General features: G+C 57.4%; 1 protein-coding gene across 1 annotated transcript in view; it reads left to right on the forward strand.

The window, feature by feature from the left end:
* The first annotated feature begins 3,746 nt into the window (after positions 1–3,746).
* The window catches only part of ARHGEF10L (Rho guanine nucleotide exchange factor 10 like), a 142,638-nt gene continuing 122,054 nt past the window's right edge, over positions 3,747–24,330 (forward strand). The window contains 1 exon segment of the mRNA XM_043573887.1: positions 3,747–3,868. The gene's annotated coding sequence lies outside the window, so the exon portion shown is untranslated.

Raw genomic sequence — 24,330 nt, forward strand, 5'->3', positions numbered from 1 at the left:
TTGTGGTCATTGAAAACCATTCATTCATCTATTTAGCAAATATTTGTCTCGTGCCTGTGCTCTACCGGGCTCCGTCCCAGGTGGCGGCGAGGCGCTGTGAATGAGACAGCGGAGGCCCAGCCCGCAAGGGCTCACAGCCCGGGAGGAGACGTGAGCAAACGCAGGGGGCCCTTGAACACCGCAGGGGCTAGGGGCACCAACCCCTTACGCAGTACAGCTTTTGACTCCCCCAAAATGTGATTGCTGATAGTCTACTGTTGACCACGAAGAAGCCTTTACCAATAACGTAAACAGTCAATTAATGTCTTCTGTATATCATATGTATTATATAATGTATTCTTATAATTGCATAAGCTCGAGAAAAGAAAATAGTATTAAGAAAATCGTAAGGAAGAGAAAATACATTTTTATTGAAAAAAATCCACGTAGAAACCTGCCCAATTCAAACCTGTTTTTTTTTTTTTAATTTTTTAATATTTATTTTTGAGAGAAAGGGAGAGAGAGAGACAGAGTGCAGACAGGGGAGGGGCAGAGAGAAAGACACACACACAGAATCCGAAGCAGGCTCCAGGCTCTGAGCTGTCAGCCCAGAGCCCGACGCGGGGCTCGAACCCACGAACCATGAGGTCATGACCTTTGCCGAAGTTGGACGCTCAACCGACTGAGCCACCCGGGCGCCCCTAAACCTGTGTTTTTTAAGGGTCAATGTACACCACACAACTCGGTAGGATGGATGGCCTGAGGGGACCATAGGACACTGTGGGAGGCCCAGAGTCCAGTGTGGGGGCCCTGGAGAAGGGATCCTTGACCTTGAGAAGGTGTTCTCTGTTGAGAGCCTCAGGAGGCATTAGCCAACGTGCCTGGGCAGGAGGATGGAGTGGTAATGGCGTTCCAGGCAGAAGGAGCAGTAATGAATGGGCAAAGGCCAATAAAGCGCCTTTGACATTGAATTGTGCTGTGGAGCTTAGAATGTGACCCCGGGGGAGGCGAGAGGCGAGGGGTGTGTGTGTGTCGTCAGGATGCAAGATGGTGGAGAGAGCAACAATTTAGGAGGATGTGTGGTCCCTGGGGTGGGGGTGGAGGGGAGAGGAGGGCCCGGCATTACCAGATCTTCAGGTTTGCTGAGAAGCCAACAGTCTGTTTTTTTACTGCAAAATCTCCCGAGTGTTAAATGTTGGTGACCCATGAGCCACCACTGGGGGCCAAACGCAATGGTTCTGTAGACTCCACTGGTTCTATGAGCTGGTGGCTTGTCACCTGGGACCCAGAGGGTCTATGTGATGAACGTTTGAGGGTGTCCACTCAGAATCTGTTATGATCGTCTGATGTTGAGTGCACCCCTACCCTGTGCTGGGCTCTGGGGGTCTGATAAGGGCCCTGGGGTATGGCCCCTGCCCTCAAGCCTGGATCAATCACAGCGTCCATCAAGCTGAAGACAGTGCTAATTAGTATACGTGTCCAGAGCTAACAAAACCAACAAAGGCTCTAACAAGAGGAACCAGCCAAAGCCCAAAGTGCCGTAGAGCTCAGAGGAGGGGTGGTCAGGGAATAGGGGCCACGTGGGGAGGTTTCCCAGGCATTCTGGGCCTTCTGATGGTTCTGGGAGGGAAGGTAAACCTTAGTGCAGCCAAAGACGGGGCAGACATTCCAGACTGGACGACTCTGGGGGGCTGAGGCCCAGGAAGGAAATAAAATAGCCAAGGAGGGAGGTTGGAACAGATCTGAAAAGCTATAAATGCAGGTCCAGGAACTTGTACTTGCCTCTGCATATGCCAGCAGGACCCAAGCATCTACATTCTGGCCCAAGGCTTCATGTTATGTCACTCACCGGACATCTGAAGACGTTCTAGCCGCTTTGCTGGTGCAGGGAAGGAGACATTCTTCTGCTGTGTTTCCTCCTGGACTAAGAATTAAATTTACATGAGACAGATTAACAGGAGGAAAACACCCAAAGTTAAAAAAAAATTTTTTTTTAAGTGGTCTTTCTGCTCAACACGGGGCTCGAACTTCTGGCCCCGACATCAAGGGTCACCAGCCAGGTGCCCCAAACCTTAAGTTTTCTTACGTGCACACAGAGGCTCAATAATGAAATTGAGACCTAAAAAATGTCTAATGCAGGCACTTTTACCACTTCTCAGGTAAAGAGACAAACAAAACAAAAACAAACAAAGACCGTGAGGAATTGACAGGACAGAGAAAAGTTAAGTTGGTGGTGGGGCGCCTGGGTGGCTCAGTGGGTTAAGCGTCCGACCTTGGCTCAGGTCATGATCTCCCGGTCCGTGAGTTCGAGCCCCGCGTTGGGCTCTGTGCTGACAGCTCGGAGCCTGGAGCCTGTTTCAGATCTGTGTCTCCCTCTCTCTCTGCCCCTCCCCTGCTCATGCTCTGTCTCTCTCTCTCTCTCTCAAAAATAAATACACGTTAAAAAAAATTTTAAAAAGGACCAATGTGCCTAAGTGGGGCTCTATGAACGACTCTTAGGACAGGCTCTATGGAGCGTACGTCCTTGTGTGGAGACAGACAATAAACAAGCAAGCAAATCAACGAATAAGATGATTTCAGAGAGCGGGGCCTGAGTGTGGTTTGTCTCACGGCACTGTAGAGGCCTGTCTATTTGTGTCTCCTCCTAGCCTGCGAGAGCCAAGGGGGCAGGGCTGGGGTCTCTCTGGCTCCTCGTTTCATTCCCAGCCCCTAAGGCTGGTGCCTGGCAGAGAGGGAGTAGTTCAGAAAAACATTTTCTCTGGCTGTGTTGCATGAACCGACACAGGCTGACAAAGATGCCCGTATACATACACCTGTGCCCTTTGGAGGCTGCAGAACTCATTATTATCAACCCAGGAGTAATTGCTGATAAGCCGAGTGTGAGTTGCGTTGCAAATAGAGAGGTTGCAGGGCACTGTTTAATGACAACAGGGATAATCTTAATTAATGACCTGATAACTATAATTAATTGCATCACATCCGGAGGCTCTCTCTGGGATTCTGGGAGGGAGCAACTAGTGTTTGGCAGCTTGGGGGGCTGGAAGGGAGGGGAGGGCTGGGATCTCCGTGCGGCCACTTCCTTGCTCGGCGAGCTTTGGTGGGTTGCGGGTCTGAGCCTCAGTGGTCTCATCAGGAAGGTGGGGCTCCAGGGCGGGCGGCTAGTAGTCAGTTGGGGGGGGGGGATGGTCTCAAATTCCCCCCCTCCCCCGCCTCCCATCCCCGCCCCAAGCTGCTGGGGTCACCAGAGCCCAGGGGGCCAGGTCACCGAGGGGCGCCGGCTGGGACTGGGCGGGGACCTCACCCCCCACCCCCAGCCCCCCGCTCCCCAGGGAAGCCCTGGTAAACTCCTGGAAGCGAGAGAGGAGAAGCCAGCGGCCAGCGTGCGCGCGCGACCTTTCGGAGGGAGACCCCGGGGAAGCGGGACGGCGAGGGGCGGCCTCGGGCGGGACCCGGCGAGGCGGGAGCGGCCGCCGCGGGCGGAAGGGGCGCGCGGCGAGGCCCCGCCCCCCGCGGGCCTCGGTTTCCCCACCTGCGCCGCGGGCGGCCCGGGCGGGCGGGGCCGCCCCGCGCCGGGCCCGGCCGCCAGGGGTTAAGCGGTGACTTCAGCCGCGGCGAGCGGGGACCGGGCGGGCGGGGGCGGCGCCGCGTCGCGCCGTGCGCGGCGGCGGGACCAGGCCGCTCGGAGGCGGCGGGCGCACTCCCGGCCGGGCCGCGACCTCGCGGGCGGCGCGCGCGGCGGCGGCGGCGGCGGCGGCGGCGGCTGGGGCGCGGGGCTGGGGCCGCCCGGCCCTGGGCGCCCGCGGCCCCCGGGGCAGCTGACGCGCGGAGCGGCCGCCGGCGCTTTGTGAGCGGCGCGGACAACAAAGGCGCGGCCGGGCGGCCGGAGCCGGTGAGTGCGGCCCGCGGGGCGGGGGTGGTCGGGCGGACGGGGGACCGGGCGGGGGTCGCGGGCCGGCCGTGTGGCCCCGAGCGGGCGTCGCCGCGGGGCCGAGTTGGGGGGGGGAGGGGGGTCGGTCCCCGCCGCCTGCGATGGCCGGGCCCGTCCGCGCGTCCCCGCTGGCCGGCGGGGGTCTCTGGGGGCCCCGGCGGCTCCGGGGTCCCGGGCGTGGCTGCGAGTGCGTCCCGCTGTGCCTCGGGGTGTGCGAGCCCGGAGCCTGGGCCTTCCCCGTGGCCCTGGTGGGAGTGGGTGTCCCCCGCTCCAGGAGCGGCGTCTTCTCTGTCCGTTCGTCCCCGAGCCTGCGTGGCGCGGCCGTGTCCCTGGGTGTGTGAGAGGCCCCGGAGCCTGGGTCTTCTCTCCGTGTGTGGGTCTCTCCTTGTGTCATTTGAGTGTGTGTGTGTGTACGTCTTGCCTGTGACTGTGTGTACTCCCTACCCCCCCCCCCCACCTTCCCAGCCTCTGTGTCCCTTGGGTGTCCCATCCCTCTGCATGACTCCTGACTGCTCTTTGTGCATCAGTGAGAGAGAGAGAGAGAGAGCGAGAGAGAGAGAGAGAGAGCGAGAGAGAGAGAGAGAGAGAGAGAGCCTGTGCCTCATTTTCCGGGGGATTCCCAGGGCCTTCAGCTCCTGCTACCGCTGGGTTCCACTTCTCCCTGTGCTGCTCTTGGGGGGTCCTGGGGTGGCGGGGAGTCAGGGAATGCTCCTGTCACCTCGGTTGCGGGCTGGCCTCTCCCACCCTGGACCCCTGCCCAGAGGCGGAACAGGGGCAGCCTCACAAAGGAGGGAGTGTGTGTGGGAGGAGAGGATGCCCTGGTCGGCCGGAAGGCCATGGCCGAGGGGGAACCTGCTCAGGCCTGGACACTCCTGGAGGCCGAGGAGTGTGGCCAGGGTGCACCCTCTGAGGGTGAAGGCTAGCCAGGGGTGGTCTCCTAGGGGGAGCCCAGGCCTGATGTGGGAGAGTATGGGGTCAGTTCTTCCTCTCTCTACTAGGGTGCCTGGGGGAGGGGGGGAGTGGTCCTGGGGTGGGGGTCAGGAATCTTCTTTTAGCTTCAGTAGTCTGACGACCCTGTCTCCAGCCACAGCAGGGAGGGGGTGGGGGGGTGGGCTGTACTCTTCCACTGGCTCTGGAGCTGAGACATCACCTCAAAGTCCTTGGCCTTCCCGAGGGATTCAGCCGGGGAAAGACATGCCCTGCCTGCCTGGAGCCCCATCTGTTCCCCCACAGATGCTGGGGGCGGGGCGGGGGGGGGGAGAAGACAGGCTGTGTGCTCCCTCATTAAAATGTTCAGTCCTTTCCCTGCGGCCCTGCCCGAATGGCCATCAGGTGCAGCCTCCATCCGTCCTTCCGCCCGGCGCGGCCCCCCCACGGTGTCCAGGCCTCAGGCACGTGGCACAGTCTGGAGATCTCGGGGCTCCCTGTCACTGTGGGTTGGGGGCTCTCCTCCTTCGTTGAGGTCTCAGGGTGAAGCTCAGAGCCCTCCTCGTGGCTTGTGAGGGCCCCGCTTTGTGCCCCTGTTTGGTGCTCACTCTGCCCCATCACACTTACCCTCCTGACATCCCCTGTCCCCCCTCCTTTTCTGCCAGAGAGCCTTCCACTCACTCTTCTCTCTCTCCCTGCTAAGTTGGCCCCCATCCTTCACTTCTTTATTCCTCGTTCAGGAATCTCTTCTTTGGTCAGCCAGGTTGGCTGAAGAATTCTCATTCATGGGGTGGGGCATGATCTCCGGGTCATGAGTTCAAGCCCTATGTTGGGCGTGGAGCCTGCTTTAAAAATAAAAGAGAGAATTCTGGTCCTTGATGCTCTTAGGGCCCTCATTCTGGTGGGGACGGCTTGTTTTCTACTCCCCCCGAGGACGGCAAGCCTTTGAGAGCAGGGACCATGTCCGTCCTTGATCAGCCAGCCTAGAACGGTGCCTGACACACAGTAGGTAGTCTCTAAATCGTTGTCACTTGAGTGGGTCCGGTAACTGATGGTTCGGAAGTTCTGCTGTTTCAAGTTTTCACTTTGGAGGAGTCTGGGGAGGAGGGAAAGCCAGTGAACTCCTCAGGGCCCGGGTACCAGGTTAGTGTAAGGGGGACGCCTATTGTTAATTAGATAAACTATAGATTAATTAACATATTTGTATCTGGTAAGTGCCAGATAGATGTTGGGCTAGTTCTTCGCCAATGTGATCTCTTAAACCGTGGAAAAGAGCAGAGTGGAAAGAATATAATCTTCTTGGACCAACTTTGAAAAAATAAAGTAGGTGAGGTTACATAAATGTATAATATAAGTGTCTCGTATATAAATATATATGCATATTGCATATAATTGTGATAATAGTGTATTGTTCTTTCGCATCCACTATCTCTTTGTTTCTAGACAGCCCTGATAATTAGGCAGGGAGGACGGGTTCACGCCCATTTTACAGATGAAGAGGTGAAGCGTAGCATTTAAGCGACTGCCTAAGGTCATAGTCAGTGAAGGACTCCAGCCTCAGTCTCCTTGACGGCCCAGTCCTTGCTTTCTTCTGTGAGCTTGTCGTTGGTGCCTTTGAATTCTTGTCACCTGGCTTGACAGTGGTGAAGGAGCCACTGTCCTTACCCTCAAGGGGTCTGAAGTCCAGGCACAAGAATCAGAGTTATAAACGGGGGAGCGGGGTGGGCCCGTGTTCTCTTTCCGTCCCGCTGTGCCTCCTGGGCCCCAGCTCAGCTTCTTGGCCTTGCTGCACGGCCTCAAAGCCACCTTCCTTTGGGGTCCTGCTTCCCAGCACCCGGGTGTGCTCCAGCACTCCCCTTCCCAGCTCTCTGTTCGGCGATGTCACCCTAGCTTGAAATTGGCCACAGGGAGAAATCAGCGTACTGTGAATCAGAGGTCCCCCCTCCCCAAGAGCTAGTTGTCAGACATTTACCAGCATACCACGGGGATCTGGCAGTGAACACCTTGGGCTCTGCCCCTCCCTGAGGCTTGCACTCTCGTGTGACACTTCCCTAGGGCTGGCTTAGAGTCCTCATGGATTCAAAGTGAGAGGGGCAGGCGCCGGGCTGGGCCCACTGCCGCGTTAGGGGTCATAAGTCGCCCTCACACGAGCTCTCCGGTCCAGAAAGGAGTTGTTCTATCCCAGTGGGTTGAGGGAGGGGGAAATGGGATGAGAAGGTGCAATTAATCGAGGGCCCGCTTTGCCGTTGATTGAATAACCACTCACGGTGGCCCAGGCATTTGGGAGGCAAAGTGGCGATGGGGCCTGAGGACTGTGGACAAGTCAGACAGCTCGGGGCTGGTGAAGATGTGACATCCAAGACACGGGTGGCTAGAGCTGTCTGGGTCTGGCTTAGACAACGGCGGGCGTGACCCATCCCTAGGGGTTCGGGGACAGCATGAGAGACAGAGTCAGACTATTGAGTGGACAGGCTGCATGTGGCCCCTGGATAATCTGAGAGCCCCAGGCGGGAAATGGACACGCTCACGCTTAACCTGCAGGGGGGTGCAGCAGAATGGGGTGGGGAGAGGAAAAGGGTCCGGATAGAAGGAATAGCAGCTGCAAAGGCTCAGAGGCGCGGGCTGTTGGGGGATCAGGTGTCAGGTGAACCAGAAGTCTGCAGGGCTTGTGGCAGAGCGCGGCAAGTGCCGAGGTCTCAAGGCGGAAGGCTCTGCGTCATCTGGGAACCAGCTCAGATGACGGGCGCTGTGATCTGTGGGTCACCCCCTCCCCTGCAGAGCTTTAAGGTTTCTGGCACCTTCTTGTCATCCCCTCACCCTGCTGCTGCTCCAGCCCGGTTATCTGTGTGGCCGGTGGAGTCTTTAGAAAGATTTTCAGGGGCACCTGGGTGGCTCCGTCGGTTGAGCGTCCGACTTCGGCCCAGGTCATGATCTCGCACTCCGTGAGTTCGAGCCCCGCGTCAGACTCCGTGCTGACAGCTGGGAGCCTGGAGCCTGCTTCAGTTTCTGTGACTCCCTCTCTCTCTGCTCCTCCCTTGCTCGCACTGTGTCTCTCTCAAAGCTAAATAAACATTAAAAAAAAAATTCAAAGGAAAAGAAAGATTTTCATTTTAATATCAGGCCAAACAAAACAGAACGGAGAAGGTGAACCTGCGGGGCTCTCCCCACCCCTCGCTAATACCAGAAAAGCCAAAGATAAAAGTAACTGATATTTAAGTGACCCGGTATTTTTGGTTGCCTCTGCTATACCTACCCTTTACATAGGCAGCCGGTTGAGAGCTTATGTGTTTAAAGACAAGCCGTGTTTACTTTACGTCGAAACCTGCCCGACACTTTTCTTGCATGTTTGTTCAATTCCCATCCTGACCCTGCAGGTAGGTATTACCATCCCACCTTACAGACGAGGAAACGGAGTCTTAGAGAGGTTGTGCGGCTTTCCCAAGGACGCTGTGTCTGTAAGTGGCAGCACTCGAGCCAGGGAGGCCCTGAGATCCTTCTCCACTCGATTTCCTCCTCTCTTCTGTTTTCTGCTTCCCTTTGAGGAGGGGAGGGAGAGAACTCACCACGGGTCGGCAATCTCAACACACTCTACTAGTCTTTGTTTGAAGTTACTTGTGTGTTTTTTTAACCCACGTAGCTGGGTTCCTCACTTTGTGGCTTGGGGTCAAGGCTGAGAACAGAACCACATGCCCCGATGGGCCCCCTGGGCCTGGTCTCGGGGAGGGGCTAATGATAATGGCTTATGTTTATGGAGAGAGCTGGTACCGATAACTCTCGCATCTATGGAGTGGCAGGATGTGGCTCACCGGAGCTCGTTCGGTCCCCGGCCATCCCGCGAGGTAGCTTGTGTCGTCCTGTCCCTTTTGCTCCCAGTGATGTGGAGGCCCAGGGCCCCGCCTCCCTGAGGGTCAGCACTAGTTAACCTCATTCTGCTTGTCCCGGAGCCCCAGCTCTCCACCCCAGCGTCCGGGCCTGGCCCGGCCGTGCCTTTGATGTCCCCTGGATGTGGTACCCACACGCTGCGGGAAATAGGGGAGCGGAGCTGACCACTTGGCCGGAAGCGCGGGTTGTGCCCGCCTCTTCGCCTCTTCGTTAGAGCCTGGTGCTGAGCTCCCGCCGCCGCCAGGGGATTTATCTCCCCACCGACCTTTCTGTCGAGAGGGTGGTCTTGACCTAGCCCCCTCCCCCCACTTGTTTGCAGGTGCACCCCCAGTCCAGGGCAGGGCGGGTGGTGGGGGTGGCCCCTACCGGTGACTGTGTGTGGGACCCTAGGCGAGGCGACATTTCTGGCTCTGGCCCCCTCCTTCTCCTGGAGAGCCTGGCCTCTGGGGAGAACCCCCCTTCCAGCGGCTGCCTGATTGGTATGCGTCCCTGAACTCCGGCCATTAGCACACAAGGCGGGAACCAGCTCCCATTCCTTCCCTGTCTTCATTGTTTGAAGTGGGCAGACTTGGAAGGAGCTTTAAAAATGCGGCCTTTTTATTCAATTTCCCTAGAAAAACAATGGTCTAAATGAAATGGAAGAATGAAAGTCTCTGGATATTGAAGAAAAATAGTCCTGAGCCCAGACATGGCCCAGAACCTTTGAGTTTCTCTTGAAGCACGGGTTTATTTTACTTTAAATTATGCCCATATTGCATGACCATTGGAGAAAACTTGGAAAACACAGAGGGAAGGAAATGAAAATCACCCTTTATTCCATCACCCGAAGACGGCCTCTCTCCACATCATGGGGCACATGGGGCATTTATCCGGGGACTGGTTTGCTCGTTTGGCGGGCCCCTGTTTCTGAAGGGTCAGGCCCGTGTTGAGCGCGGCAGGGGTGTGTGCGTGTGGGGGGGGAGTAGACGGATTTGCTCCTCCTGCCGCCCCTCTTTCTATGCCAGACGTTGGGCGACCCGCTGGGTCCCTTTTTATTTCAACTTCCTCATCTGTAAAATGGGGCTGGGGACAGCGCCCGGTCCCTGAGGAGCTTAGCCGTGCTGGTGGCTGTCACGCTCGAGACCGCGCAGTAGCTTTGCCCTTGAGGGCCTTTCGTGATGGGGAAGAGACGAATCCCAAACACATCAAACAAATTGATGAAGTAACTGCGTGTCATGTGATAAGTCCTGTGAAAGGAACCACCGGATCTGCTGTGATGGGGGTGAGTGGGGGGTCAGGTTGGTAGTTGGGGGGGGGGTGGTACAGAGTTTGTTAGCTGGAGGTGGTCCAGGGGGGGCCTCTCTGAAGAGAGACATTTAAACGGAGACCTAAATGACAGGAAAGAGCGCCACACTCCGCCCCCCACCCCCCCAAAAAAAAACAAACTGAGGGGAAAGTATTCTAGGCAGGGGTATAGCAAATGCAAAGGCCCTGAGGCCAGAATGATCTTGGCCTGTTTAAGCAGCAGACGGTCTAGAGCCTGCAGCGGGCAAGGGGAAGAGGGCAGTACAGGAAGCGGCTGTGGACAACAAAACAGATCGAGGCGGGCAGTTAGGACGGTTAATCTAGATGCAGCTGGAAGCCCTTGGAAGTTTGTTCCGTTCATTTCACATACATACCTTCATCAGTGAAGTACAACCCCAAGATTCCAGCTGTCAATAGCTCTGTTAGGAAATTTACCTTCCCCCAGAGAATTTATTCAAAAATGATTTACTGAGTGCCTGTTACCTGGCGGTACTCGAGTAGGCGCTGTGGGCCGAGGGACAGTCACAAAGACCCGGAAGGTGAGGCCTCGACTGCCGGTGGCCCACGGGGCCTGCGTTCCAGCTCTCCGACCCACCGCATCCCACGGGAGCCTTGTAGACTCCGCTTTGGGCAGGATGCTCTGGCTGTGCGAGGGTGGCGGCGGGGGGGGGGGGGGGGGGGAGGACCGGACGCACCGGCAGGGGCGGGCTGGGCCCGGAGAAAGGGTGTGGGTGGTACGCATTTGAATTTTTTTAACGTTTATTTTTGAGACCGAGAGAGACAGAGCATGAATGGGGGGAGGGGCGGAGAGAGAGGGAGACCTAGAATCCGAAGCAGGCTCCAGGCTCTGAGCTGTCAGCACAGAGCCTGACGCGGGGCTCGAACTCACGGACCGTGAGATCACGACCTGAGCCGAAGTCGGACGCTTCACCGGCTGAGGGAACGCGTTTGAATTGTGGCAGCGCAGTTGGACAGCTGGATTCGGGTTATCTGTCAGAGAGACAGCGGCTGGAATCGCTGGTGGGTGGTTCACAGCGGGTGAGGGAAAGAAGAGGAATCCGACGTGTCCTGGAATCTTCTTATGAGTATGTGGGCGGTGTCATGAAGCAAGGTGGTGAAGGGAGGGCGGGAAGCATGGATTTTCGAGAATCAAGAGTCCGGTCCAGGTCACGTTTCTGTGAAGAGGCTGCTCAGAAGTCCTGGTGGGGAGCCCCCGGGCTGAGGTTCGGACTGGGGTGCCATTAGCGCGTCATCGGGGGCAGGTGGGACCTTGTGGATGGCGGGGAGCCAGGAGAGGGGCTGAGAAGGGTAGCTGGGAGGAGGAGGGAGAGTGGGGCGGCTGGGAAGCCAGCGCGGGGGACCGTTTCGGAAAAGAGCTCGTGGTCAACGGGGCTGCAGGCCACCGACAGTCCACGTGAGATGGCACAGAAAGGGGCCGCTGGCTTTGGCAACACACAGGCAGCTGGGACCTTCTGTAAGAGCAGCTTTGGGGGAGTGATGGGGCTGGGGTCCCAAGTGGCATTGGCAGACGAGATGCCAGCACGTGTGGCTGGCTTTTGAGATGCTCGGTAGGTGAGGGGAGACCAGGAAAGGCATCTCAGTTGGAGGGAAGAGGGGACTCGGGAGGAGGAGCTCATTGAGTCCCCCAGCGAGGGCGACACAGGTTCCCGCGTTGCCCTCCTGTCACAGAAGGAGAGAGAGAGACGCCTGCCTGCAAGCCCGGGTCCACACCCAGGCCACCCGCGGCTCCCCCTACAACATTCCTGTTCCGCAGAGGAGGCCGCCAAAACGGATCAGTGAATGTGTTTTCACTGGTCTGTCCTTGGCGTTTCTGACTTCCTGTCCCACGTTTATGGAGCACCTGCCGGGAGCCGGGCACTGGGCTCGTGGGATGAAGTATGGTTCATCCTCTTTCTGGTGGGGAAGGTGGACAGGTAGCCGATGGGATGATGGGAGAGCGCTCAACCCGGGCGTGGGGGCTCCCAGGGGTTTCCCAGGGCAGAGTCTGAGCCAAGCAGCCAAGAGGCGGTTCGGGGAGGGGAAAAGGCTTCCGGGTGTGTGCCAAGGCTGGGGATGAGCACATAGTAGGGCCTGTCCCGCCAGGGAGGGAGCTCTGGCCGATGCCCCTAAGTTGCTCTGTACGTCTCACTAGGCGCTCGCCCTTTATCTTGAGCACTGGAGGGAGCCATTCAAGTGTTTGGGGCGAGGGAGGGCCATGACCAGAACATTTTGTTCTGGGTGGAGACTGCGTTGGAAGGGACAGGAGACACCAGGGAGACCTTTGGAAGAGATTACAGGCTCTCTGATTCCTAGATCATTCTGTGAACCCTGCTGCTGCCTTTTTTTCTTTTCCCAAAGATTTTGTTTGTAAGTAACTTCGCCCTACGTGGGGCTCGAACTCACGACCCCAAGATCGAGTGTCACATGCACGGCCGACTGAGCCAGCCGGGTGCCCCGACCCTGCTGCTTCTTTAGTGCTTCCCAAACTCAGCTCATCTCCCTTTCCTAAAAAGGTTCCTGAGGCTCAGAGAGTTTGAGCAACTTGCCTGCGGTCACCCAGCATAACAGGGCATCCAGGCTGGGGGACTGGTGCCTTGAGGGAAACAATCAGAGCCTCAAGGGTAGAAGCCGGTGGTGAGTAACCCCTGGGAGGGGCCCACTGGAGGCTTTAGTTGAATGTTGTCATCCCCTAGTGTCCCTAGTGCCTCTGGATGTTGCCCTTTTGCAACATCCCCTCACCCCTCACCCGGGGCTCTCTTGCAGAGAATGGGCGGTGCCTGTGGGAGGGAGGAGCTGGGCTCTTGCCGGGAACTGGGAGTTGGCCTTGGGAGCCAGAGCCCCACGGGCTGTATTAGCAGTTTCCTGGGCACTGGCTTCCTCCCCAGTGAGTGAGTGGAAAACCCTCTGGGGCTAGGCTAGGTCACGCGTGGCCGTCGAGGGAGGGCGTCCCTGCTGGGGAGGGCCTCTGTATTTCACATGCGCGGGGTAGAGGCCTCATCCTCGGGTGGGGGGGAGGGTCGGGAGAGATGGGGAGCAGAGCCCTGCCCCTTGTGGGCCCTAACACTCTGGGCGGGTAGGTGTCTTGCCTCCCTGGAGTCTTGGTGACCTCATCTGTGAAGCAGGGATAGTATGAAATGTGATTGCAAAGGACTGAAAAAATAACCAGTGTTTGCTGAGGGCCCAGAGGGCGCCAGGCACTATGTATTCATCTTTCTGTTCTTGGTGGCAGTTTTGCGAGGCGTACGTAGTGATTATCTCCATGTTCTAGACGGAGCAGCTGAGGAACAGAGAGGGTAAGCAGTTTGCCCCAAACCACACAGCTGGCGAATGGCAGAACTGGACCCCTGATCCGCCTGACTCTGGAGCCCTCCTTTGCAACCCCTCCGGTCCCCGTCAGACTGTTCAGCCGGGCCCTTCCCTGGCACATCACCTGATGGAATCTTGTGGGGACCCCAGCGTTCTGTCCACCCCACTTTGGGGCTCCCGATCTAGTCCAACTCATCCCGTCCCCGACTCTGCTCGGAGCCTTGATGTTCTCTTCTGCAAAATGGGCAGGTTGAGAATCTGGAGTCTCTACCAGTCGTGGTAACCCATGAATCTAAGATCCAGGTTCCTAGGAATCCATGAGTCAGACATTTGCCACTTTCCCTGCTTCCCGGCCTTCGTCCCCTGGGGAGCCAGGGGAGACTAAAGTGAAGAAACAACTGTGAGAGCCCGACGGAGAGCAGCTGATGATAGAGCGTGGGTTGTGCGCCACCGTGCGCCCAGCAGAGAGCCGGGTGTCGTTGGCTGTGCTGTGGATGTGCGGAGTGAGGTGCAGAGAGACTGGCGAACTTTCCCGAGGGTCCAGTGACAGTTCCCTGTGTGCGAGACGCTTCCTCCGCCACGTCCCCTCCCACGGAGCTCTCTACAAAACCTTCTCTTTGGGGCCCCAGGTGGGAAAATCCACCCCAAGCTTGAGAAATGGCCATGAGGGGCCCGTGGGGAAACTTCTGTGAGTCACCATGAAGCCCAGCGAAACGACAGCGGCAGGGAGAGCAAAGACAGGGCTGCGTCCACCACTGGGCAGAGCTCAGCCCCACCTGGCAGCTCGGCCGGAGAGTGGTCTTGGCTGTTTACAGAGAAGGGGACTTGGGACCAGGGAGAGGAATGGGAAACAGGAGCGAAGGTGGGATGATGGGAGTCAGAGACTCGTTTAGAACTGGAAGGCCCTTCTGGGATCACGTAGTCCGGGCTCCTGACTTTATGCACGGAGATGTCTTAGTCTGGAGACGGGCTGTGACTTGCCTCAGGTTGCACAGCCAGTGAGGGCAGACCCCGGAACGGAAGGAGATTCGGGAAGCTGGATCACCAGCCTCAACTCCTGGCTGCTTTTCGTGGGCGTGACTTCCTGCCAGGTCCTGCCCACCCCCTCTCCTTCCCATTGGAATAAACACAGACACTATAGTAATCAACAAAGGGGATCATGTCGCTGAATGCTCAGCGAATGGTCGCCCGAAAGGACTCGGGGCTGGCTGTCTTGCTCAAGTCCCACTGCCCCCATCTCCGGGCCCTGTGACTTTGGGCAAGGCACGTTCCTCCTCATCACTGACAACTTGCTTCGTGTGTACCATGATTTAAGCAGATTCTGAAATCGCAGGACTTTTCAGTGCCTTTAACATGTTGAGTATTGTTGATGTCCAGGGGGGAGAGTCCTACTCTGGTTCTTCTGTAGTTTTGGGCCACTGAACACCTCTTTCTTCCGTGAGTCCCTATTAGCATATTTCCAGATGATATCAGTGTACCCTTGAATATGCAGCCTGAGAAACCCTGATGTTGGTGGTTCCTCAGGACTATTTTTTTTTTTTAAAGTTTATTTATTTAGGGAGAGTGCACGAGTGAGCGAGCGGCAGAGGGGCAGAGAGGGAGAGGTGGGGAGAGAGAATCCCCAAGCAGGCTCCACACTGTCAGTGCGAAGCCCAACACAGGGCTCAAACTCGCGAACTGGGGAATCATGACCTGAGCCGAAATCGAGAGTCTGACGCTGAACCGACTGAACTACCCGGGTGCCCCTACTCGGGACCGTTTTAAACGTTTAAACTCAAGAAGCTGGCATGTCTTCCTGGGGCAGTGAGACGGGCCGAGATGCCCAGGGCTGGCCGCCCGGGTGCTCGGCTGAAGGTGCTTCCCAGGATGCCTGGCTCACCTGAGAGCAGATGTCAGGGAGGAGCAGAGCCTCCTCCGCCGGCCCGGGCAGCCTGGGACCATGGAGTGAGCCTGGGACCCCGCCACCTGCCTTCTATCCTGGCTCTGGCCCTCACTCTTGTCTGACCTGGGGCAAGTCGCAGCCCTCTCTGGGCCTCAGTTTCCTCATCTGTAAGATGAGAGGCCTGGCTCGGTGATCTGTTGGTTCCTTGCAAGGCTGATGTTCTGAGGAATGGGCACATTTGGTACCTCTGACCTCTTCCTGTCGTTTGTGGGGTTTCTTGGTGTCACTGAAGTTGTCACCCTCCCCGGAGGCGAGGTGTGTGCGCAGGTGCACATCAGGTGGTCTCAGTGCCCCGGGGACCCCACGAGCCAGGAATTCTTGTTCATCTGTGTATTGTAGGCCCGCCCAGACTAAGAATGCAGATTCTTGGGCCTCACCCCAGGAGGCTCTTAAGTTTGTGGATTGGGGTTGGACCTTAGAATCGACCTTTTTTAATAAGCCTCCTCACTCAGGGCACCTGGGTGGCTGTCGGTTAAGTGTCTGACTCTTGATCTCGGCTCAGGTCTTGATCTCACGGTTGTGAGTCTGAGCCCTGTGTTGGGCTCCTCGCTGGATGTGAAGCCTACTTAAAAAATAAAAAAAAAAACCCTCCTCTCGCAAGTGGTTCTGAAGTCAGTAGCTCAAGGGCCACACTTTGAAAAAGGCTGTGAGACTCTCTTTGAATGAAAACATGCTTCAGAGAATGATCTGCTGGGATTGGTGGTGCCTCTGTCTGGCTCTGTTCAGAGATGGCCTCATCCGTGGTCACAGCCTTCAGTCGCCGGTGACCTCTCTTCCCCATCAGCTAGTGTTCCCCAAGCCTGGCTGCTTACTGGAGTTGCCAGGAAGCCTTTGAACAAAATACGAATTCTTGAGTCTCACCCTTGGAGATTCTACACAAGTTAGATCTCAGCTGAGACCCAGAGATCTCTATGTTTAGAAAGCTCCCTAGGTCTTTTGTTCATTTGTTTGTCATTCATTCAACAAATATCTGTCAAGGCTCGCAGTGGCCTGGCCCAAGGGAGGGCATCGAGGACGTGATTGTTAAGCCAGACACAGTCTTGGACGTTATGTTACTTATGCTGCAGCCTGGGGAAGGAGCTAGACTGCGATGACGTAGGAGTGCTCGGCCAGGAGAGGGGAACATGTGTCTAGAAAATGGTTGGGTTGGACTAAATACCTGGGGCAAAGCTGGGATCCCTGGGTAGCTGAACTCCAGTAAATTCCAGATTGAAGTAGAAGCCCTAAGCCCAGTGGCCTCTGGTCACTACCTATGGACTCCTGTCATTTGCTCATCACTTACTCATTTTATTTATTTACCCATCTGCCCATCCATCCTTTCATCCATCCATCCATCCATCCTTCCATCCATCCATCCATCCTTCCATCTACCCATCCATCCACCCACCCATCCGTCATCCACTGTCCACTCATTAACTCACCCATTAACCCATCTACCCATTAACCCTCCCTTCTACCCACTCATCCACCCAGCCATTCACTCATTCACTTACCCACCCACCCACCCATCCATCCAACATCTCTTGAATCTCTTACCATATGCTGAATGCTATGCTGGGTACTGGAGGGACACAAATGAAAAGCATTGTTTCTGCCCTCAAAGAACTCACACTCTGGTGGGGGAGTCAGAAAACAAAGCAAATGGTTCTAGCCCAGCCTTAGGTGTCCAGCTCTCCCAGTGGGCGCCGTGGAAGATTTCCCTGAAGTCGGTTTGTGTTAAGGCTCAAAATGAAGGTGAGAGTGTCCCAGGCAGATGAGGTGACATGGCTTCCGGGCCAAGGAAGGGTCTTACCCTTGGGAAGGCAGGTCACTGTGGCTGGGGCAGCTGCAGGGGGAGCCTCTGCTCCTGGAGCTCAGGCTGTCTTTTGTTTTCCCTGTTTGTTTCCCCACGAGGCTGGGTCCACAGTAGGTGCTCAGCAAACATTGGTCTTTGGTGAATGCGGCGCGCTGAGGAGCTTATGGCTCTGGGGCTCTGGACAGAGTGCAGGCAGGGGAGTGACACCCTCACGTGGGCTCCCTCTGCTGGGCAGGGGAGAATGGGGAGGGGGGATGGAGGGGCCTCCCCAGCTCCCACCCTTCCTTGGCCTCAGCCTTCAGCTGTCTCCTCGTGCAAGTCAGAGCCGTGGTGCTCCTGAAATCTTGGCGAGCCCATGACTGCTTTCCAACAGTGGGGTCTCTGCCGTAGGTCAAGGGCTCTGCTTCTGTTGGGGGTAGTGGTGAGAAGACAGCAAAATGTTGATGGGGGGGGGTGGGGACGTAAGTAGATGCGATGGCAGCTAGGAGCCTTGGCTTTTGGTTTTGATCCCCACTGCTGCCTCTTATTCTCTGTGTGTCCTGTGTCTCCCTGCGGTTCAGTTGTTTCCCAACCTGGTCCTTGGGCCGATTCAGAGAATTGTCCCATGTCAAGCGCTCAGGACAGTGCCTGGCACACTAATGAATGTTAGCTGAAAGGTGGAGCTTTGCAGACAGTTGTGCTGGGTGGCTGCATATGGATTCTTCTAGGAGCCAGAAGATCTGGTTCGAATCCCACCTCTACCTCCCGACTACCTGCAGAGATCCTGGCCAAGTTGACTCAGGCTCTGAGCTTGGATTTTTCTCATCTGTGAACTAGGGATTGATGCCCCGTGGGGCTGCTGGCAGGAGCCTGGAGTCCAACGGCCCGTTTCCTGCGTGGGGCCTATTGCTGTGGTCAGAAAACCTATCTAGGCAGATAGAAGAGAAGGCTCCACCTGGTGAGGGTGGTGTGGACAAGTGGCCTCCCCAGCCCACAGGCTCTGGAGGGTCAGTCTTGGCTCTATTGTGCCACCTCTCGGCTGTGGCCTTCCTCTTGGTATGCCCTCTGTGGTTTCCGGGATCCTGTGGAAATGGATCATTCCATGACTGGGGCTCTGGGTGTTCAGAGGAGGGTGACACGGGGCAGCGGGTTGGACGTGGTCCACAGGGGCGCTGGGGGCAGGGACTGTCTTCCCCCAGCCAGGCTAGATCTGGGTGCCCTGGAGAGACCAGGGTGGTTTCTTTTCTTTTTTTCTTTTTAATATTTCATTTCTTTTCGAGACAGAGAGAGAGGGCGGGGGGAGTACATGAGCAGGGGAGAGGCAGAGAGAGAGGGAGACAGAGGATTCCAAGTAGGCTCCATGCTGACAGCAGAGAGCCAGATGCGGGGCTTGAACCGACTAACCTTGAACTTTGCGAGCCGAAGTCGGATGCTTAATCGACCGGGCCCCCCCCAGGCACCCTGGAGACCAGGGTTTCTGATCCCTGTCAGGGGCTCAGCACCCCTGCTCTCCCACCTCCCGTTCTAGCTGGATTTGAATTCCCAGGGCCCAGCGACTCGGTCGGTCATGCTGGGGCCCCGGAAGATCTGGGTCTCAAGCAGGTAAATCTAGATCTGAATGTGAACCCGTTTGGGCTGGCTGCCTGGGGGGGCTACCAGGGTCTGAGTCCTCCGCCCCAGCTGATGGCCGGGATAAGTGGGCACCCCTGGGGGAAGAAAAGGCACCTGCCCTAAGCGAGGTAGCTGCCTTCAATTGCCATTACCGTCCAGTGGTCAGGGGCTGCCATGTCTGGTTTATAGTGAGGGGGAAACTGAGGCTACTTTACACAGCCAATGGGGTGGGCCTGGTGTGGGAGCTGGGGAGGGGTCTGCCTGCAAAGCCCGTGCTTCCCCCCGGCCCCCGGTTTTCCCCTCCTTGCTGCCGTTAGGACCACGCACGCTAGGATGCTGGTGTCTCGTAGGTTTGCTCTCTGGCTTCTCTGAACCCAGGCCTCAGACTCCCCCTTTGCAAAGTGGGGACAGGCTGTTTGCGGTCCCCGGCAGGCAGGACCAAGCCCAGGACAGCCGAGGGCCGTGGTGCTGCGGGCAGGAGCACAGGGCGCTCTCTCCGCTCACGGCATGCGAAGCTCTCCTGGGGCCTGGGCTGGGGCTTGGGAGTCGTAACCTCACTACCAACCAAATAAGCCTTCTCTTGAAGGCGATGCACGAGGCACTGCGGGGACAGCCAGGGCCCAGCCACCGTTTCTGCCCTCCTGGAGTTGTCACACCAGTAAGGGTGAGGACACAGATCGGAGACTTCAGGACCTGGATCAGGATCCTGTGTCTGATTAGCTGTGTGATCTCGGGCAGGGCCTCCGTCAGTGGCTCCCTCGGGAAGATGGGAATTCCAGCTCCTGCTTCCTCGGGCCATCGTGAGGATGAAGCGATACGGTATTTGCAGAGCCCCTGGCACATAGTAGGTGCTCAGGAAGGTCCTCACGTGCTAGTCGTCTAAGGCTGGCAGTGACCAGCAGGTCTTCAGGGTGAGTGGAGGCTGCCTCCCCCACGACGCCAGCAGCCGGGAACAGCATGGGTGGTTCTGTGGGCAGCTGGCGACAGGGCAGAACGGGGCATCAGCTCTGCCACGGGGTGGGCGGGATGTGGGGCTGAGCTCGGCTGGGGAGAGAGGGACGCGTTGGCTTTCACGTCCTACCTCCCCCTCCCTGCCCCCAGCCCTGTAGGCAGAGGCAGCCCTAGCGTGGCCTTTGGCTGTTTTCACAGTCAGGGAGAATCCGAACCCCGGGAGGGGAAGTGACGTGCCCAGCGTTGGCGGGAGCTGGTGACAGAGCCGGGCTGACCCTCAGCCCGAGGCCCACCCGATCCTGATGCTGTGTTTTCAGCGGGCTGGGGTAGGTCCCTGGGGGCTGCGGGGCTCCCTGACCTCCCTGGCCTGCCCCGGGGCCAGCTATGAACAGAATATTCTGTGTCCCACGATTCACAAGACTGGCCTTTCCTCTGCCAAGAGACTTTTCGCTTTCCTTTCTTTTACTTTTCCCTAATAAGGTCTCATGTGGCTGTCTCAGCTCTCTTGAGGCCTGGAGAGGCTGTGGCTTTGCCTGGGGAAGGCTGTCCCAGCACAGCTCCGGCCACAGCTGCCGGGCTGCAAAGGCCCAAATGTGGGAAAGTTCAAGGGGAGGCCAGATAGAGGCTTTGGAGCCGCGCAGACCTGGCTGGCCTGCTCTCCAGCTGTGTGATCTTGAGCAAGTCCCTTTGCCTCTCTGAGCATGTTTCCTTCATTCAATCCAACCAGCGTTCGTTCAGGCCTGTTAGATGCCAGGTATGACGCTGGACGTTTCAGGCAGAGCCGTGAACAGACTCTGGGGCTTGAGGCCTCCGCATTGAGTGGGAGACTTGCCTGGGGGCCTGGCTCTGTACCGGGACGCTTGGGGGATCTCCTCAAGTCACATGTGAACCACCACGCAGGGCTCCGTTTTTTTGAATGGAAACTATGCCAGGATGGTGAGAGCGGTCCGGCTGGGACTTCAGGTGAATGACTGCCGTGGGATTTCACGCTTCCTAGCCGCCAGGCGGGGAGGCTGCTTCTAGAGACACGGTGTTGATTTTCTATGTCCGCTGCTGACGTGAGCCAGTGTGCCCGGCTGTCAGCCCAGGCTGCCGCGTTCCCATGTGTGCCCCGACCTTTGCAAGGAGGAAACGCAACCCGGGTGGCGTCCGAGGGCGGTCCACCCCCCCACCTGCCCCCGACACGTGGCGGGCACCCGAGAGGCGTTGGTTCAACTAACAAGTGGGGCGGTGGCATCGGGAGCACATCCTAGTGGGGGGTGTGGTTGATGTGGGGAGGGAGGGACAGCTGGCACAGGAGGGTGTCCTAGGTAGGAGGGAGGAGCCTTTTTCTGAGCCACTCCAGAGGGCAGACTGAGTGCAGGTTTTAGACCCTTCCAGGGTGGGGCGAGGGAGGACCCAAATAGGGGAGTGTGATGTGGGACAGTGACTCAGGCTGAGGGTAGGCACAGGTGCTTATGCAATACCCACTCCATGCCAGGCACAGGGCTAGGCTCTGTGAGCCCCACCAGGGCGAGACCGGGGGTGGGGGGGCTTTTCCTTTTTTGTCTACTGATGTATCCCAAACACCTGGAGCAATACTTGGCTCATGGAGGTGCCTTAGAAATACGGGTTGAGTGAATGAACTCGTGTATTATTTAGCTGGGTCCCAGCAGTGTCATTAGACCCAGTTTGCAGATGAATAAGCTGAGGTGTAGAGAGGTCAAGTCATACAGCTGCTGTAACTGCTCACATTGGGTCGGGGTTTGGAGTCTGGGCTGCCTGATTCTTTTCTTATTTATTTATTTATTTAATTTAAATTATTAATTTTATTTATTTATTTATTTATTTATTTAATTTAAATGTTTATTTTCAGAGAGAGAGAGAGAGAGAGAGAGAGAGCGAGCGCGCGCCTGAGCAGGGGTGGGGCAAAGAGAGAGAATCCCAAGCAGTCTTCACGCTGTCAGCGCAGAGCCCTCCTTGGGGCTGCATCTCATGAATGTGACATCAGGACCTGAGCTGAAACCGAGAGTCGGAGGCTCAACCGGCCGAGCCACCCATGAGCCCCTGGGCTGCCTGATTGCAGAGCTCGTGCTGAGTCTTTAGAGCAGGGTCCTCAGGAGGGAATTCTTGTGCATTTCACCCTCCCAAAGACCCCTCTTCTGACAGTGCGGAGGGTGGGAAAATACAGAATGCTCGATGGAGGAACAATAGTGGGTTCGTGCCGTCGGTCCCTGTGGGTAACCCCTGCTTGGACCAGTGGGCGCTCTTTTAAGGACCCAGATTAGGAGGGCAGTCGATGCCGCCAGTTCTCGGGGTCCTTCTAGGTGTGGTCTGACATCACGGGCGTCCTCAGCCACAGTGCAGGGCCGGGGGGCACGTAGCCGTGCCCATACCGGTCGGCACAGGCTGTCCCCGTCCCGGTGTCTTTGGGCGAATCCCGGCTGTTCACCGGAACATGTCCCTGCCCTCAGCCCCCAGGTGGTTCCAGACCAGAATGCCCAGTGAGACTTAACGCCTTCACATCCAGCTGCTCCGGGGACCCGGGGCTGGCACCCGGAGAGAGGGGGCGCAGGGCAGCTAGAACCGTCTCCAGGGGCCCTGGGTCAGAGCACGGTCTGCTAGTCCCCCAGGACCTCCAGATATGCTGCCCTACAGGAGCCCTCTGCCACCCACTCCCCCGGGTCCTTGTGGCCCCATCTGCTCACCAGGGTGTCTAACCAAGCAGCTCGGGAGGGCCCCCTGCTGGCCGGTGGCTGGCTGTCCCAGCCCCATTGCCAGATGGTCTGGGTTCGAATCCCACCCCTCCCATCTAGCACGTAACCTCGAGCAGTTTTCTTGCCATTTCGGTGCCTCTGTTTCCTTATCTGTAAACGAGGATGATACTGGTCCCTCTCTCAGAGGGTTGTTGTGAAGATTAAGTAATTATATGAGTAAAGGGCCTGGAATCAGCCTGGGCGCTTAGCAACCAATGAATAAGTGTGAGGTGTTACGACCCTGATGTGGGCACTCCTCGGTGGCGGGGGGCAACCCAAGGAGCCGTTGCCTCTTGTCTGTGCCCGGTGTCGGGGCGCAGTCCTGCTTGTCCTGAGTGAATGAGTGCCTGGGCCTGGTCATCGGGGAGAGAGAAGCGATGCCCTTGACTCCCATTGGATGCCCCCTTCCTACCTTCTTCCCTCCCTCTCTCTTGCTCTCCTGGGCCCATTGCTGTGTGTCCCGTGCTTGTGCTCATTGTTTAAGGGGCATCAACTGATGGATAGGGCCCCCCCACCCCCATCTAGGTTCAGGCCCCTCTTCAGGAGCTCCTACAGCCCCCCAGACCTCCCCCACAGAAACACTGTCGGTGTCTCCTCCTGCCAGACTGTGAGCTCCAAGGAGCAGGGACCGATGAGTAGATGGGTCCTAGTGTTGAGCCATGCGCTAGGCTAGGCCTGGGGACACATCGGGGGAGTGGGGCATAACCCCTGGCCTCAGAGAGCTCACAGTCTGCTTGTTTATTCCTCAACCTAAGACGGCTGCTCGGGGCCGGAATGGTGCCGAGAGAGGCACGAGGTGTGGCCTGTGCCCCAAGAGGTCACAGTCTGCCCCCTCCCTGCCTCCCGCCTTCTGTGTTCCAGAGGCCGGACCAGGTGGTGGGGACGCACAGAGAAGCACAGCCTGGTGTGGGAGAGCCACAGAGGCGGGTGAACACAGCGAAATGCGATTTCTTTTAGGCTCGTAGCCTGGCATTATCTACCATGGAGACCGGTGGCAACAACTCTGGTCTTTGTGTCCCCGTGAGTAATGACTGGCACGTTGACAGGCCAGTATCTGTTCTAGATCCTCAGAGGACTCGACCAGATGCCCTGGGACTTCCACCTTAGCACTGTTGACACCTGGGCCGGGTCATTCTCTCGTAGGGGCCGTCCTGGGCCGTCCTTGGGTGTGTTCAGCAGGGTCCCGGCCTCTACCCACTAGATGTCAGTAGCAGCCCCCTCCCCCGCCAAGTTGTGACAGCCAAAATGTCTCCGGACATTGCCCAAACTCCCTGGGTGGGGGGCGGGGGGACAAAACCACCCCCAGTTGGGAGCCATTGCCTTAGATGGATCGGTGCAACTAATTGCCTAATTCAAGGTGGGATGGGAATTTTGAGATCCAATACTGCCTCCCCGACACGTTAAAAGAAAAAAAAAAGCGAAAGAGGGAAAAAAGAGCCCACAACATCCTGTATTCCTTGGATGCCTAAGCCATCCGGTTTGGCACAAAGCGCAAACATCCATTGGGAGGTGGGAAGGCTCTCGGTGGCCGGACAGCTGTGTGCCTTGGCCCAGGCCACCCGGAGGCGGAGCCCCCGGCAGAGGTGACCCGGCCGTTGCCAGGTTTTTGTGTGCCCTGCTCTGTGTGGTCATGATGTAGGGCAGGCCATCGAATGACCCCATGGGGTACACGGGACGGGCGTCGGTCCTGGGAGAGCCAGAGTGGGCGGCCGTCCACTGATCCTTCTCCCGGCCCTCATGGCGCGTACCGTGGTTCGTAGGGATGTACGCATTTGTGTGCCGTAAGTACACATCTCCCTGCGGGACCACGGCCTTCGGGAGGGCAGGCATCAAGGCTGCCTTGCTCATCGGCAAATCTCCGGAAATTTCCATGGTCCCTGGTATACAGAGTGCGCAGTAAATGTCTGTAGGATGATTCAGGGGTGTGTTTGGATGGCCGGGGGATCCAGAGAGATGAAGCCTGGCTTTCCTGTCTTGATCTGTCTGGTCTCCCGGAGGGAGGGAATAGGCC

The sequence above is a fragment of the Prionailurus bengalensis genome, chromosome C1 (genome assembly GCF_016509475.1).
Source record: "Prionailurus bengalensis isolate Pbe53 chromosome C1, Fcat_Pben_1.1_paternal_pri, whole genome shotgun sequence".
NCBI lineage: Eukaryota > Metazoa > Chordata > Mammalia > Carnivora > Felidae > Prionailurus > Prionailurus bengalensis.